General features: G+C 46.1%; 1 protein-coding gene and 1 pseudogene across 1 annotated transcript in view; one reads left to right on the plus strand and one right to left on the minus strand.

Moving 5' to 3' along the window:
* The window catches only part of GRIN2B (glutamate ionotropic receptor NMDA type subunit 2B), a 409,891-nt gene that overhangs the window by 56,736 nt on the left and 341,143 nt on the right, over nt 1–12,012 (minus strand). The gene's annotated exons all lie outside the window — the stretch shown is intronic.
* LOC132434440 (small ribosomal subunit protein uS8-like) lies at nt 1,619–2,013 on the plus strand (annotated as a pseudogene).

Below are 12,012 nucleotides of genomic sequence, written 5' to 3' on the forward strand. Positions count from 1 at the left end.
GTGACCTTTGGTGAGTTATTTCGCCTCTGGGCCTGGCATGCAGTAGTTTTATGCAAGCAGTATTTGCTATTTTTTCTCCTTCTTCCCCTCCTGCTGTTACTGTTACTCCTACTACCAACAACAGCAACTCCTCAGTGTGCCTACTTTCCTCCCAGAACCAGCTCCAACTTCTCAAACTCTTAACTCGATCTGTTTCAAAATGTCAGACTAAACTCCATGCCCTTCTTCCGGTTACATGCAATATTTTCATTCAGGCGCAAATAAAAACAGAGATCACGAGAGTAAAATTGCTACAACCCTTCAAGATTTACCAAAGGTCTTGAACCCAACGAATGCCACCCAGCCAGGTGATCCTCTCCCATAAACCCCTCCCTGGGGCAAGGTGGACAGTTTAGAAAGCGTAGTAATTCCTTTAGGTCAGAGCATATTGTAAATACTTTGCTCAACAGGCTCAACTAAGCTGAAAGATTCAACATGTTTTCCTGAAGTATCTGATGCCTTCCTGGCCCGAGGGTTTGAAACCTCCCAAGCCAACTCCCCATCCCTGGACAGCAACCCTCAGAGTCCATCCTGGGGCTCAGAGGGGCTCAGTTACTGAGAGTGGCGCCCCATCGACCTTGTCCTCTGATCCACTTTTTTCCAAAAAAGGCCCTCTTCTTGAACATCAAGACTGAGTCCTGGACCATCTCCTCTGGCACATGTGGGACCAGGCAGAGACCTCTGGAACTAAACAGCACCAAGTCATGTCCCACCTCCTCTGAGTCAACTTCCTCCCGTAACATGGGGCTCTAGACATGTGTGCAACAGGCCCAAGGCTTAGGTTGCTCCAGAACCCAGCTCGGCAGGGCTGGGATGCTGACGGACTGACTTGACTGATGGATGCGGGTGGTGTTACAACCTGCTTCGGGGGACTGGCTACAGGCTTTAGTCACGGACATCATTCCTCATCAAGTTCCCTTGTCATGGCTACCTTTGTTCTCTGATTGCAAACTGAAAGGATAGAGCGCGAGTGCACAACGCCTGAAGGTTCTGAATGTGCCTTCCTGGAGTTGAGCCCCGGCTCGGCAAGGTCTTCACTGGTATTTACATATGTGTGCATGACTGTAAGCATGCGTGCACGTATGTACGTGTGCCTTCATACATTCACTCACCCCACTACTTCATTCTAATTTGTCATCTTAGTTACATGCAGGGCCTTGAGTCAGAAAGGCCTAAATTGAGTCCTGGCTTTGGTTGTGTGTGACTCTGCAGGGGCTACCTAACCTTTTAAGTTCTGGGTTGTGGATAACTGCTCTTTTGTCTACCAACCAGCCATCCTCTGCCTGACCCCCTAACTCACTCTCTCCCCCACCCCTTTTGCTTAGCTCAGTCTCTCCTTTTGTGAACTGCCCCTTCCTCGATTCCAACCACATGGTCCTCTGAGAATGGCCATGTTATTACATCTCCCAGTCCATCGTCTGACCCAGCTACAGCTGAGGGGCGGGCACCTGACTGGTTGGGTCAAATCCTTGGGATTTTGGGCCTTAGGAACAAAGAGTGTTAAGTCAGTCTTTCCCCAGTAGCACAAGCTATCATATGTAAAAATCAGAAGCTCTTTCCACCACCTTTCCGTGCTGCCGTAGTGGTGCCCATGAAGGTCCTGGCTGATGCTCTCAAGAGTGTCAACAGTGCCGAAAGGAGAGGCAAGTGACAGTTTCTTATTAGGCCGTGCTCCAAAGTCACTGTCAGGTTCCTCACTGTGACGATGAAGCATGGTTACATTGGCAAATTTGAAATCACTGATGATCACAGGGTGGGGAAAATCGTTGTGAACCTCACAGGCAGGCCAAAGAAGTGTGGAGTGTGCAACTCTAGATTTGACGTGCAACTGAAAGTCTAGACAAATGGCAGAATAAACTGCTCCCATCCCATCAGTTTGGTTTCATCGTACTGATAACTTCATCTGGCATCATGGACCATGAAGAAGCAAGATGAAAACACACAGGAAGGAAAATCCTTGGATTCTTTTTCTAGGGATGTAGTACATACATGCAAATAAAATGCCTCAGAGAGAAAAAAAAAAAACCCGGAAGCTGTGGGCCACCATGCTTCACACCCTAGGAGAAAACTGGCCAATGGAGAGAGAAGAATGAAGCCAGTGGCCAGAGGAAAGCATGTACCAGTGAGAGAGTGAGCAAGATACCTGAGAGCATCAGTGTTCTAGAGGCTCAGCCACGTTCCCATCGTGGGTTCTGGTCAGACGATCCAGTATCCTTGTAATAAATTTGCCTTTTGCTTAAGTTCATTCAAGTTGGATATTTATTCTTTATCACCGAAACGGTCCCCATAACGCACTGTTTATCTCATCTATAAATGGCAATAGATAGTAACTATAACTATATTTATGAGGTTTTGATGAGAATTAAATGAAATAATGTATCTAAAATGCTTTTGCAAAATGCCCGGAACTTGGTGAGCACTGAGTAAATGAGGCTGGTGGCGGTTGGTGTTCATCACCAACTTTCTGTGAACATCTCAGGGGCCAGGAAGTAGGTTGCATCACAGTGACAGGCAGATCCCACTGCCATTCCCAAATAAGCACCCCCTGCATGGGATCAAGGAGAAGCAGGAGGCTTCCCCTCAAGTTCTCAGGTGCTGGGGTGTAGGCAGGGCCAATCAGCAGAGTTCCTGTTGTCAAGTCCCACAGTGACTTGTGGCTGCATCCCCTTCCAGCCCCCAGGCCTTGGGGAGGTGGGGAGGGGTTACTTGGACAATCACAGGGTCTGCACTTGCAGCCAATCTCACTTGGCAGGTCCAAAGTACACCAAAGTACCTTTTGCCCACTGGCCCGCATGCTAAACTCTGCTGCCAGGTCCCGTTATTTCCATTCCCTCCATCTCCTTTTCTACTCTCCATGGCCCCCTTCCACAAATCCTTTTCCAGGATTAAGAGCTTATAACCAGAAGGTTCTTATAAGATCCCTATAGAGAGGTTTCAAAAGCCAAGCAAGTGGTAGGGACAACATCTGAATCCGGACATTCTAATACCAGAGTCTTCGCTTTTTGCCACTCCTCTATGTTGCCTCAAATATTGGATAAGACACATGAGAACCGTATCAGGCATGTAGTAATAATGTTCAGTAAGTGGTACTGATCCAGAATAGCCCCACCTGCCCTGTTCTCCTTAGGCAGCCCATGTGCCTCGGGCCCGCCATAGCATCAGATGTCCTAGAGGCCCAGAGCAGCAGCAGGACAAAAGACACTAAGTGGAAGCAGTGCCACCACCCCGAAAGCAGCAACTCGTTGTGCGAGACCTCCGGAAGCCAGAGGTGATTATACTGCTCTTCAAATGCTTTACTGAACCGCTCCCTGATTGCTCTGCCCTTGGCTTCCTGATGAGTTTCATTACATCGTCTATCATGATCTTTCACTTAATTTTTTTAAATTTATTTTTTATTTATTTATTTTTGGCTGCGTTGGGTCTTCGTTGCTGTGCACGGGCTTTCTCTCGTTGCAGAGAGCGGGGGCTACTCTTCGTTGTGGTGTGCGGGCTTCTCATTGCGGTGGCTTCTCCTGTTGCAGAGTATGGGCTCTAGGCATGCAGGCTTCAGTAGTTGCGTCGTGTGGGCTCAGAAGTTGTGGCTCGCGGGCTCTAGAGGGCAGGCTCAGTAGTTGTGGCGCACGGGCTTAGTTGCTCCGCGGCATGGGGGATCTTCCCAGACCAGGGCTCGAACCCGTGTCCCCTGTATTGGCAAGTGGATTCTTAACCACTGAGCCACCAGGGAAGTCCCTCTCTGAATTTTAAATGTATTTAAAGACAAGGATATTTGAAAATATGCAAGACTCTACCCATAAATCTTAGATACATAAGGCTAGCACCTGTATCAAGTACATCTCAGGACTAAGAAACATCTCAGGACTAAGTACATCTCAGGACACTAAGAAAAATGATGCAAATGTTGCACACTGAGTGAACCCACCAAACAAGCAAAATCGGGTTCTCGTGCAAATCTTCAGGAGCTAGAAAACATGCCCAGGACTGAAGCAGGACCTTATCAGGTGAGGGTGCGGAGAGCTGTTTTCAGCACTGCGGGGTGCTCACACATGAGAGCCAAAAGGAAAGTAACGGGAGGGCTTCTGGAAAAGGAACATATTGCATAAGTGTAATGACAATGTTTCCCAGCCCACAAATCTGAATGTAAACTCTGATGATTATGAATGTGTTTTCAGGGACAATGAAGCAGCGGAGTTGTGAGGCATAAGGTTGTGAATATATATGAAAAGAAACAAGGCATGAACACTGATAAGGCACATCAAAATAACCGAGGCAATAAGGGAACACAAATAGAAGAGAGCAAAGTCATTGAAAATGCATTCAAGTTTAAAACGATTAGACCACAGATAAAAGAAAAAAATCGTGAAGATGTGTGTCCAAGAAGGTCCCTTGTAGAATTCATAGAACAGTGTGCTCACACCTCACTAAGGCCATGCAAAAGAGGAATAAATTCCTAGTAAGAACACTCTAAGACTGTCCAGGGTCTACCACCCCTCCTTAGCCAGAAAAGGTCCATTTTGTGGACAGGCATACACTTGTTAAGAATGTAGAAAGTAGTTTTTTGCCAGAATATTCTGGACTACGCTATCCCAAACTAGGATATCTAAAGTCATTCCTTTTCTCACCGAAGTGCCTTGCCCCAGCCTTGCAGGGTGGAAATGGCAGGAAAGGATCTCAGTCTGGCCTCCATTCTCAGATATTCTATCTCTTGCCTGGATTTCTGGATTACTCCTAGCTGGTCCCTGGCCCCCCCCAGTCTTATCTTCCTCCAGTTCATCCTCTTCTTGGCCCCAGATTTCTTAAAATACAGATCTGACCCCATCCCGACTCTTCTCAAAGCCTGTCAGGGCCTCCTCATTCACCTACAGAAAAGTACCCAACCTCCTTGGGAGAGGACACATTTGTCCCCCATACTTTCCCTTTATCTTTCCCGTTCCTATCCACCCTCCCTCCCTCTCCCTCTCCCTCTCTCTCTCTCTCTCTCTCTGTCTTTCTTGCCTTCCCGCTTTCTTTTTGGGTTATCTCTTCAGATTTCCTAGCCTTTCACTCTGATAAGAGCACACTACTCTCTTTCTTATCTAATGCCTCCACTCATGCTGTAATTCTCTATTTTAAACGCCTGCTCTTCTGGGTGAAACCCACTCAACCTTCAGGATTCAGCTCATTTGGTATCAAGAAGCCTTTTCTCACCACACCCCCAGGCTGGGTTAAGGGGTTAGGTATCCCTCTTTGGTACTCCCCAAATACCCTGTGCAAACCTCTGTCACTGAACTTCCATACGACACTATATTTAATTGCTTGCGTGTCTGGCCTGCTCCAGTAGACTATGAGTTCCTCAATGGCAGAGACTAAATATTATTTCTTTTTTCCCAAATGCTCAGCATAGAGAATGGTACCACAATGGGCACTCAGTATTACTAGGTTAGTTGAATAAAGGAATGAATGGGATTTCAAAAGGAGAATCTGCTCCTGGCAGCTAATAACGGCTAATGGTGATCCTACTACTAATACTGACTAATATTTTTTGAGCATTTTACTGTGTGTTAGGGACTATGCTAAGCAATGAATGTGGATTAGCAAATTTAATTCTCAGTATAGTCTTATAAGGTGGATATTAGTTTTTACATCCATTTACGGTAGTTTATTATATTAGTGGTACCCAATAAATCATATGTCTCAGTAGCCATGCCCTTGTGACTCGCTTTGACCAAAAGGACAGCAAAAAAATGTGACACATGTAGAGATGATGATTGACAGTGCAAAGGGCCTTGCCTTCTTGGCATGGTGGCTGACAGCTCTGAAAAAACTTGGGCCAGCCTCCCTGAGGATGAGCGAACCTGCAGAATAAGGTCCAGCTGATAGCCAGTAGCAGCAGTTAGACACACGAGTGAGGCCATTACGGATTACCCACCCTTGGTTGGGCCACCAGATGACTACATCAGGTGAGTGTTACCATGTGAGACCAACCGAAGGACCACCTAGCTTATCCCAACTCAAACTAGCCCAAAGAATAACGAGTAATAAAATGGTAGTTGTTTCAGGTCACTAGGTTTTGGGGTGCTTGTTACATAGTAGAGGTTAACTGAAGTATGTGCATCTCGGGAAAAGGCTCTGTGTAGCTGGCAAAACCAACGAAGAAGATAGAAGCAAGAAGCAAGACATATGGAGATAGAATTAAAAGACAAAATAGCACAAAGTCCTTTAGCCCACGTTAATATAAATAAGTACAGTGCTGACGTTAAGTCCTTCTTAATTGTAGTACTGTTGAAATAGTGCTAAACATAGAGATGGAAATCCTAGATCTCAGGCCCAGCCCTGCTCCCGACAAGTCCTGTGAATGTGACAGATCGCTTAACCTCTTGGACTCTGTTTCTTTATCAGCAATGTGGGAAGTTACATGTATATGTTTACAGGTATATTCTACTTCTGCTAATCTCACAGGGCTGGTAGAAGAATCCAATGTATATAACAAATTGTCCAAATGTAAGTATTAATGTTGTTGAATTAGTTAATAACTTTGGTTCGCAACAATGACTAGCAACTTACCTGTGAACCAACATAAGCCGGTGGGACAGTGAGAGAAATCCTGAAGTTAAACAGTCATCATGTTTCCATGTATCAAATAATATTTCTCTACTAGGTATTTCAACACCTTTCATATCAGTGGTATCTTACTGTCTTCTTGTAGAAGGTGCTCTTGGGGTATCTCGTATAACTCTTTTCCTTTTCTCCCCAGTGTTTATAATCTAGTTTTACGTCATCCACTGAAGGCCAGGGGGATACCTGGTCTCAGGGCAAGAGCACAGGGCCAGGAGTGTGGACACTTGCTTGGCCTCTGGCTCTAACCAGCTGTGGGACCTTGGCCCTTACTTTCCTGAGCCTGATTCTCTATCTGTAAAATATGAGGGTAACAACATTTACCAAAAGTCCCCCAAAGGGGTTCAAGAGCGACAACTGGGATGATGTGTGCGGAAATGTCTTGAAACTATTCCCTGCACAAAGTCAAGGTGGTGTCAAGCAGAAAATACCCTTGATGTTTAAAGGTATTCATTTATTTAGAGGTATTTAAATTGACGATATGCCAGACACTGGCCTAAGTGGTAGGTTTTGCAGGGGAAAAATGGGGAAACTGACCTTTTGAGATGCGAGGTCATTTGCCTGTGGTCACGTAATAATTAAAAAATGGCTGAATTGGATTCAAATCCTTGTCTGCCTCCCTCTACAGCTTGGGCAGCCTCCAAATGAAAACGCCTCAGCCCCCAGGAAAGCAGAAGGATTGGCCAGGTTGTTTACATTCAATGGGGTCACCAGCTTGCGGCTAAAGAAACAGATGATGAAAAAAGTGCTGGGGGAGAAAAGGCCTGTGTACAAACACAGCTTAATTAATTAGGCAACTCAGACAAGGCAGAAGAGGCGGGTTTCCAGATGCCTGACATGGAGGATTAATTAGCAGAGAGGCACCAGTCCCCGGCCTTGATTTCTGTCCAAAGCACATGGTGGGATTAAATGACTAAATTGCCTCAGTGCCCCTCACCTAACTCAACTAAAGCCACTTGACTGGTTGTCATTGAGAATGACAACCGAACTGAAAAGGCTTCCCCGACTAAAGCTTCAAGTGCCGTCCAGAAAATAAAGTAGTTTCCAGTGTTTCTAATTCAAGTCACAAAGGGTCAGAATAAAATTAAAGTGAGGTTGGGTTGCACGCCACTAGCACTGGGAAATTCCACATCTGTACCTACTCAGGGAAATAAAATGGAAACCCTGTAATTCCTAGCAGGCAAAGCCACCAGCTTCACTGCCACTGTCTTCATGGTTGCAATGGAAGTGTGTTTGGGAAAAGCCAGAGCACACAGCCCACTGCTTCCATTTTCTCATTCATTTTGCTTATTTAAAGGATAAATGATTATTTAGGAGAGAGAGATTGACTGTACTCACCTGAGTTATGGTAACTATAAAGTACAACCATCCCTTGATCTCCACGGGGTACTGGTTCCAGGACTGTCCCCCCCACCCCCAAGGTACCAAAATCCAGGGACGCTCAGATGCTCAAGTCCCTTATATAAAATAACATAGTACAGTCAGCACTCACACCCTCGGATACGGAAGGCCAACTGTATGTGTGAAATCTTTCGGGATCGTGACAAAATGGGGTTGGACCAGCCTAGGGGAATAAATGATATGGAGTCAATATTAAATGAAATGTGTACTGTTCCAGCTCTAGTGTGACTTTATGAGTCAAAGTGACTTTCCAGGAATGGGTCCCTTCTCTGCTTCCACAGTTAACATTTCCTAGGGGTTCTGAAAGCGCTGCTAATTCGTTGTTTATGTGTTTGACAGTGAATTTCCATGTATTCTGCAGTTGTTTGGGACTTGTCCTCTGCCCAATTAAGCAGAGGAAGTTAATGAGGTATGCAATGACTTCGTGCCACCCAGCAAACAGGATACAAAGTGTACAGGGAGAAGTCAGTGAAGGGTCAGGGCAAAGAGTCAAGGGAGGCTGGAGGGTTAGGTCTGGGCAGAGGGTGGAGGGGCAGAGAGGCCAGGCGAGACTCCACATTTGTGGCGGGGGGGTGGGGGTGGGGAGCTAAACAAAGACACCTAGATCTGGACGTGGTCTAGACAGATTCAGTCATTTTTCAACCACGCTGTATATTAGAATCACCTGTAAAGCTATCAAAATGCTGATTCCTGGGTCCTGTCCCCACCCCCAGTCTTGGAATTGCAGGATGTAGTCTAAACAACAGTAGGATAAAAAAAATCTCCCCAGGTGATTCTCATGGGCAGCAGGATGGAGGACCACTCATCTATGGGGACCTCTTCATTTTACTAAAGGGGAAACAAGGGAAAAAATATGGGGAAGCAAAAGAGAGCGCCACTGGGGGCCAGGGCCGGCATCCTTCACCCTGTCAGGCTGTCGCACTTGGGCCCATTTGCAGATTCTTCTGTTAACATGAAGTGAGGCTGAGGGGATTTAGACCAGTGGCGCTCAAAGCGTGGTCCCCACACCAGCCCCATCAGCATCACTCGGGAGCTTGTTAGAAATGCACATCCCCAGGCTTCACTCCAGACCCTGTGAATCAGCAGCTGTGGGAGTAGGACCCAGAAATCTGGGTTTTAACACACCTGAGGCACACTGACGTTTGAGAACCACTGGTTTAGATCATTGTTTTTCACACTTGGGTCTTTAGGGGCAGGAAGTAGAGTGGGCGGGGATGGTACTAAGGTTCATGAGGACACTGGCTGCTGCAACTGAGGATGAAGGATGGGGTTTTCTTCTAAGGAATCAAGGACCACAGGGTAAAATTCATCCCTGTCCACAATGAGGATTTTAATATTTACCATGTGTCCCCTGCCTGGCTACAGCTAACTGGTGGAAATAAAGTGCCTTTGCTTTCCTCAAAGAGATGTGAGGTCACACTGATACATCCCTGCTTTGATCAAGTTCCGTCTTTGCCGACGATAGGGGTTATTTCAGAACCTTCCTGGTCTTAACGTTAATATTTCTATTTCAGCTCTTGATTATGTCTCATAATAGATAAGAAAACTCACATAATAGTAAAAAAAAAAATCAACATTTCCTTTGCTTGCAGAACGTATTCACGACTCACACCCAGCGACACAAGCACCCACCCCCAAACCCTCCCCCACTTGTTTCTCATTCTCCCTTGGCTCTGGGCCCTTCTCGTCACTACCACACAGCTGTTGACAAGAGGAATATGCTGAGATGATGGAAGAGCCAGGTCACAGCAGATAATCCATTTATATATAACAAAAAATGTGTGTCACACTTCGCTGACCATGTCAGTTCTGAGCTGCTATACATGCAGAAGAGATCCTTCATTCCCAAGATGGATTTCAAAGCCAAATGAAAAATGCATATGATTTGGCCATGTTCCTGCTCATGTTTTAACGCATCCTAGAATAAAAGGTAGAGAGAGGCTCTCTGACCAACAACTCTTTATTGACCACGTGGGCTGTGCTAGGCTCTGTGTGAGACTCCCTGCCGGGGACACAGAAGGCACTGACACGGACTCTGCTTTCCAGAAGCTGATAGTCGTGCCTCGGTATCCACTGGGAACTGGTTCCAGGACCAGCCAGGGATGTCATATCTATGGAGGCTCAAGTCCCAGAGTTGGTCCTCTGTATCTGTGGGTTCCACACCCACGGATTCAACCAACCCCAGTTGGTTGGATTCAATCCTGGTTGAACCTGAGGATGCAGAAGCCGTAGACACAGAGGGCGGACTGTATGATAAAATGGAAAAGAAAGAAATACACATACGGAAAACCGTCTTACAACATCTGGTGGATTGGCTATGGTGGGCTAACTGCTGTAACGAATAGTCTGTGAAATGTATTATAAGTCCAACACAATAGGATTTTATTTCAAGTTCACGTAACTGCACTGAGGTGGCCAGGGCAGCCTCCTCCATGTAGCTATTTGGGGACCCAGGCCAGTGGAGACGTCCACCTTCAACGCGAGGCTTTCAAGGTCCCCACGGAGGTGTTTCCATTCCAGCTAGACAGAGACGGGGGAGCACAGTTGAGCTTGTGTGGGAGGATTTTACGGCACCCATCACTTCTGCTCACGTCGCATTGTCTAGCCGTCAGTCATGTGGCCACACCTAATTGTAAGAGAAGCTGGAAAACAGAGTCCAGCTGTAAACCCCAAGACGAAGCACAAACACGTTTTGGCAAAAAGCTACAGCTTCTGCCATAGTAAGCATGGTTGGAGGGTGTGTGGGGCTCGGTGGGGAGGGAGATTGGCAATAGCTTTCTCTATATGTGGTGGTCTTGTTTGGTTGTTTCCCATTATCGAGTTTTACTTTTGTAATTTTTGAAGATCCCGTTATCTGTACTCATGGTTACTTCCTTGATCTTCCTAGAGCGCTAGGGAACACTAGACAGTACAGTCCACTCCAGGGATGAGTGTTATTGGGAGGAGAAACTGCGCAAGAGAGGGGTAGCAACCTTCAAATGATGCTACTTTGACGTCTTTCTGTCTCTCCTTTTAGCCAGTAATTCACTGCCTAATGCCAATGCATGAAAACCACTTTAGTGTTGCACTTACCAGGAAGTGATGGATTTCATTCAGATGCCTGGGCCAAGAGAGGTCCAGTAAGGCAGGACACCGAATGAATGTTTGTTCTGGGGTCTGATGGGATATGAATGCTGAAAGGAGATTTAAAAATACAGAGTGTAGAGGAATATGAGAAAAAGAAATCTCTTCACATGGAGAAAAGCAGGATGGTGAGACAGTCTGTAGTACTAAAGAGGGACTGGAAATGGAGAGAGGGCCATTTGCATTTTTTCCTGTTTTCTACAAAGAAGGGAAATCAATAGACCCTCCTTAAGAGCTCTCTCTGGGCAAAGAACAGATACCTATCTCATTTCTCCCCCTCACTACCCTGCCAGCACTTTCCCAGACACCATTTTATTAGTTCAGGGTACTGGGAGGAACAGAGGAAGATGGAAAAGCAGCACACATCTGGACTTACAGCCCCCCTGCTGCTTGTCTGCAAAGATAATTATCTAATTGGAATTAACAGACACTCAGCGTCTGTTGGAAACAACAGACGTAAGTAGTCATCAAAAGGTTGAGTGTGAGCACAGAAGGATTGGCAAATATGTGAACCTGGCCTCTTTAACTCGGTGCCCTGAATCTAGCCGTCTGCGTGCTTTAAGTAAGATGTTCTGCTTCACGTAGACAGTTAGTGGCAGGGAGGAAAGGAGTATGTGTTAGATGTCCCGTGCATTACGCTGGGAAAGGTATTTTACACCTCTGGCGTTTGATGGTGGAAACATAAGCTCAGGAAAACCTTTCATATGTTGATAGCTGTAATTAGAATACAGGTTTTTGTTCTTTAACGCATTCATTCATTCATTCATTCACTCAACAAATATATACCACTCAGGAGACAGGCACGCTTCTAGCTGCTGGGGATAAAGGTGAACAGTCCAGTCCCTGGCCTCCAGAAGT

The sequence above is a fragment of the Delphinus delphis genome, chromosome 11 (genome assembly GCF_949987515.2).
Source record: "Delphinus delphis chromosome 11, mDelDel1.2, whole genome shotgun sequence".
Classification (NCBI taxonomy): Eukaryota; Metazoa; Chordata; class Mammalia; order Artiodactyla; family Delphinidae; genus Delphinus; species Delphinus delphis.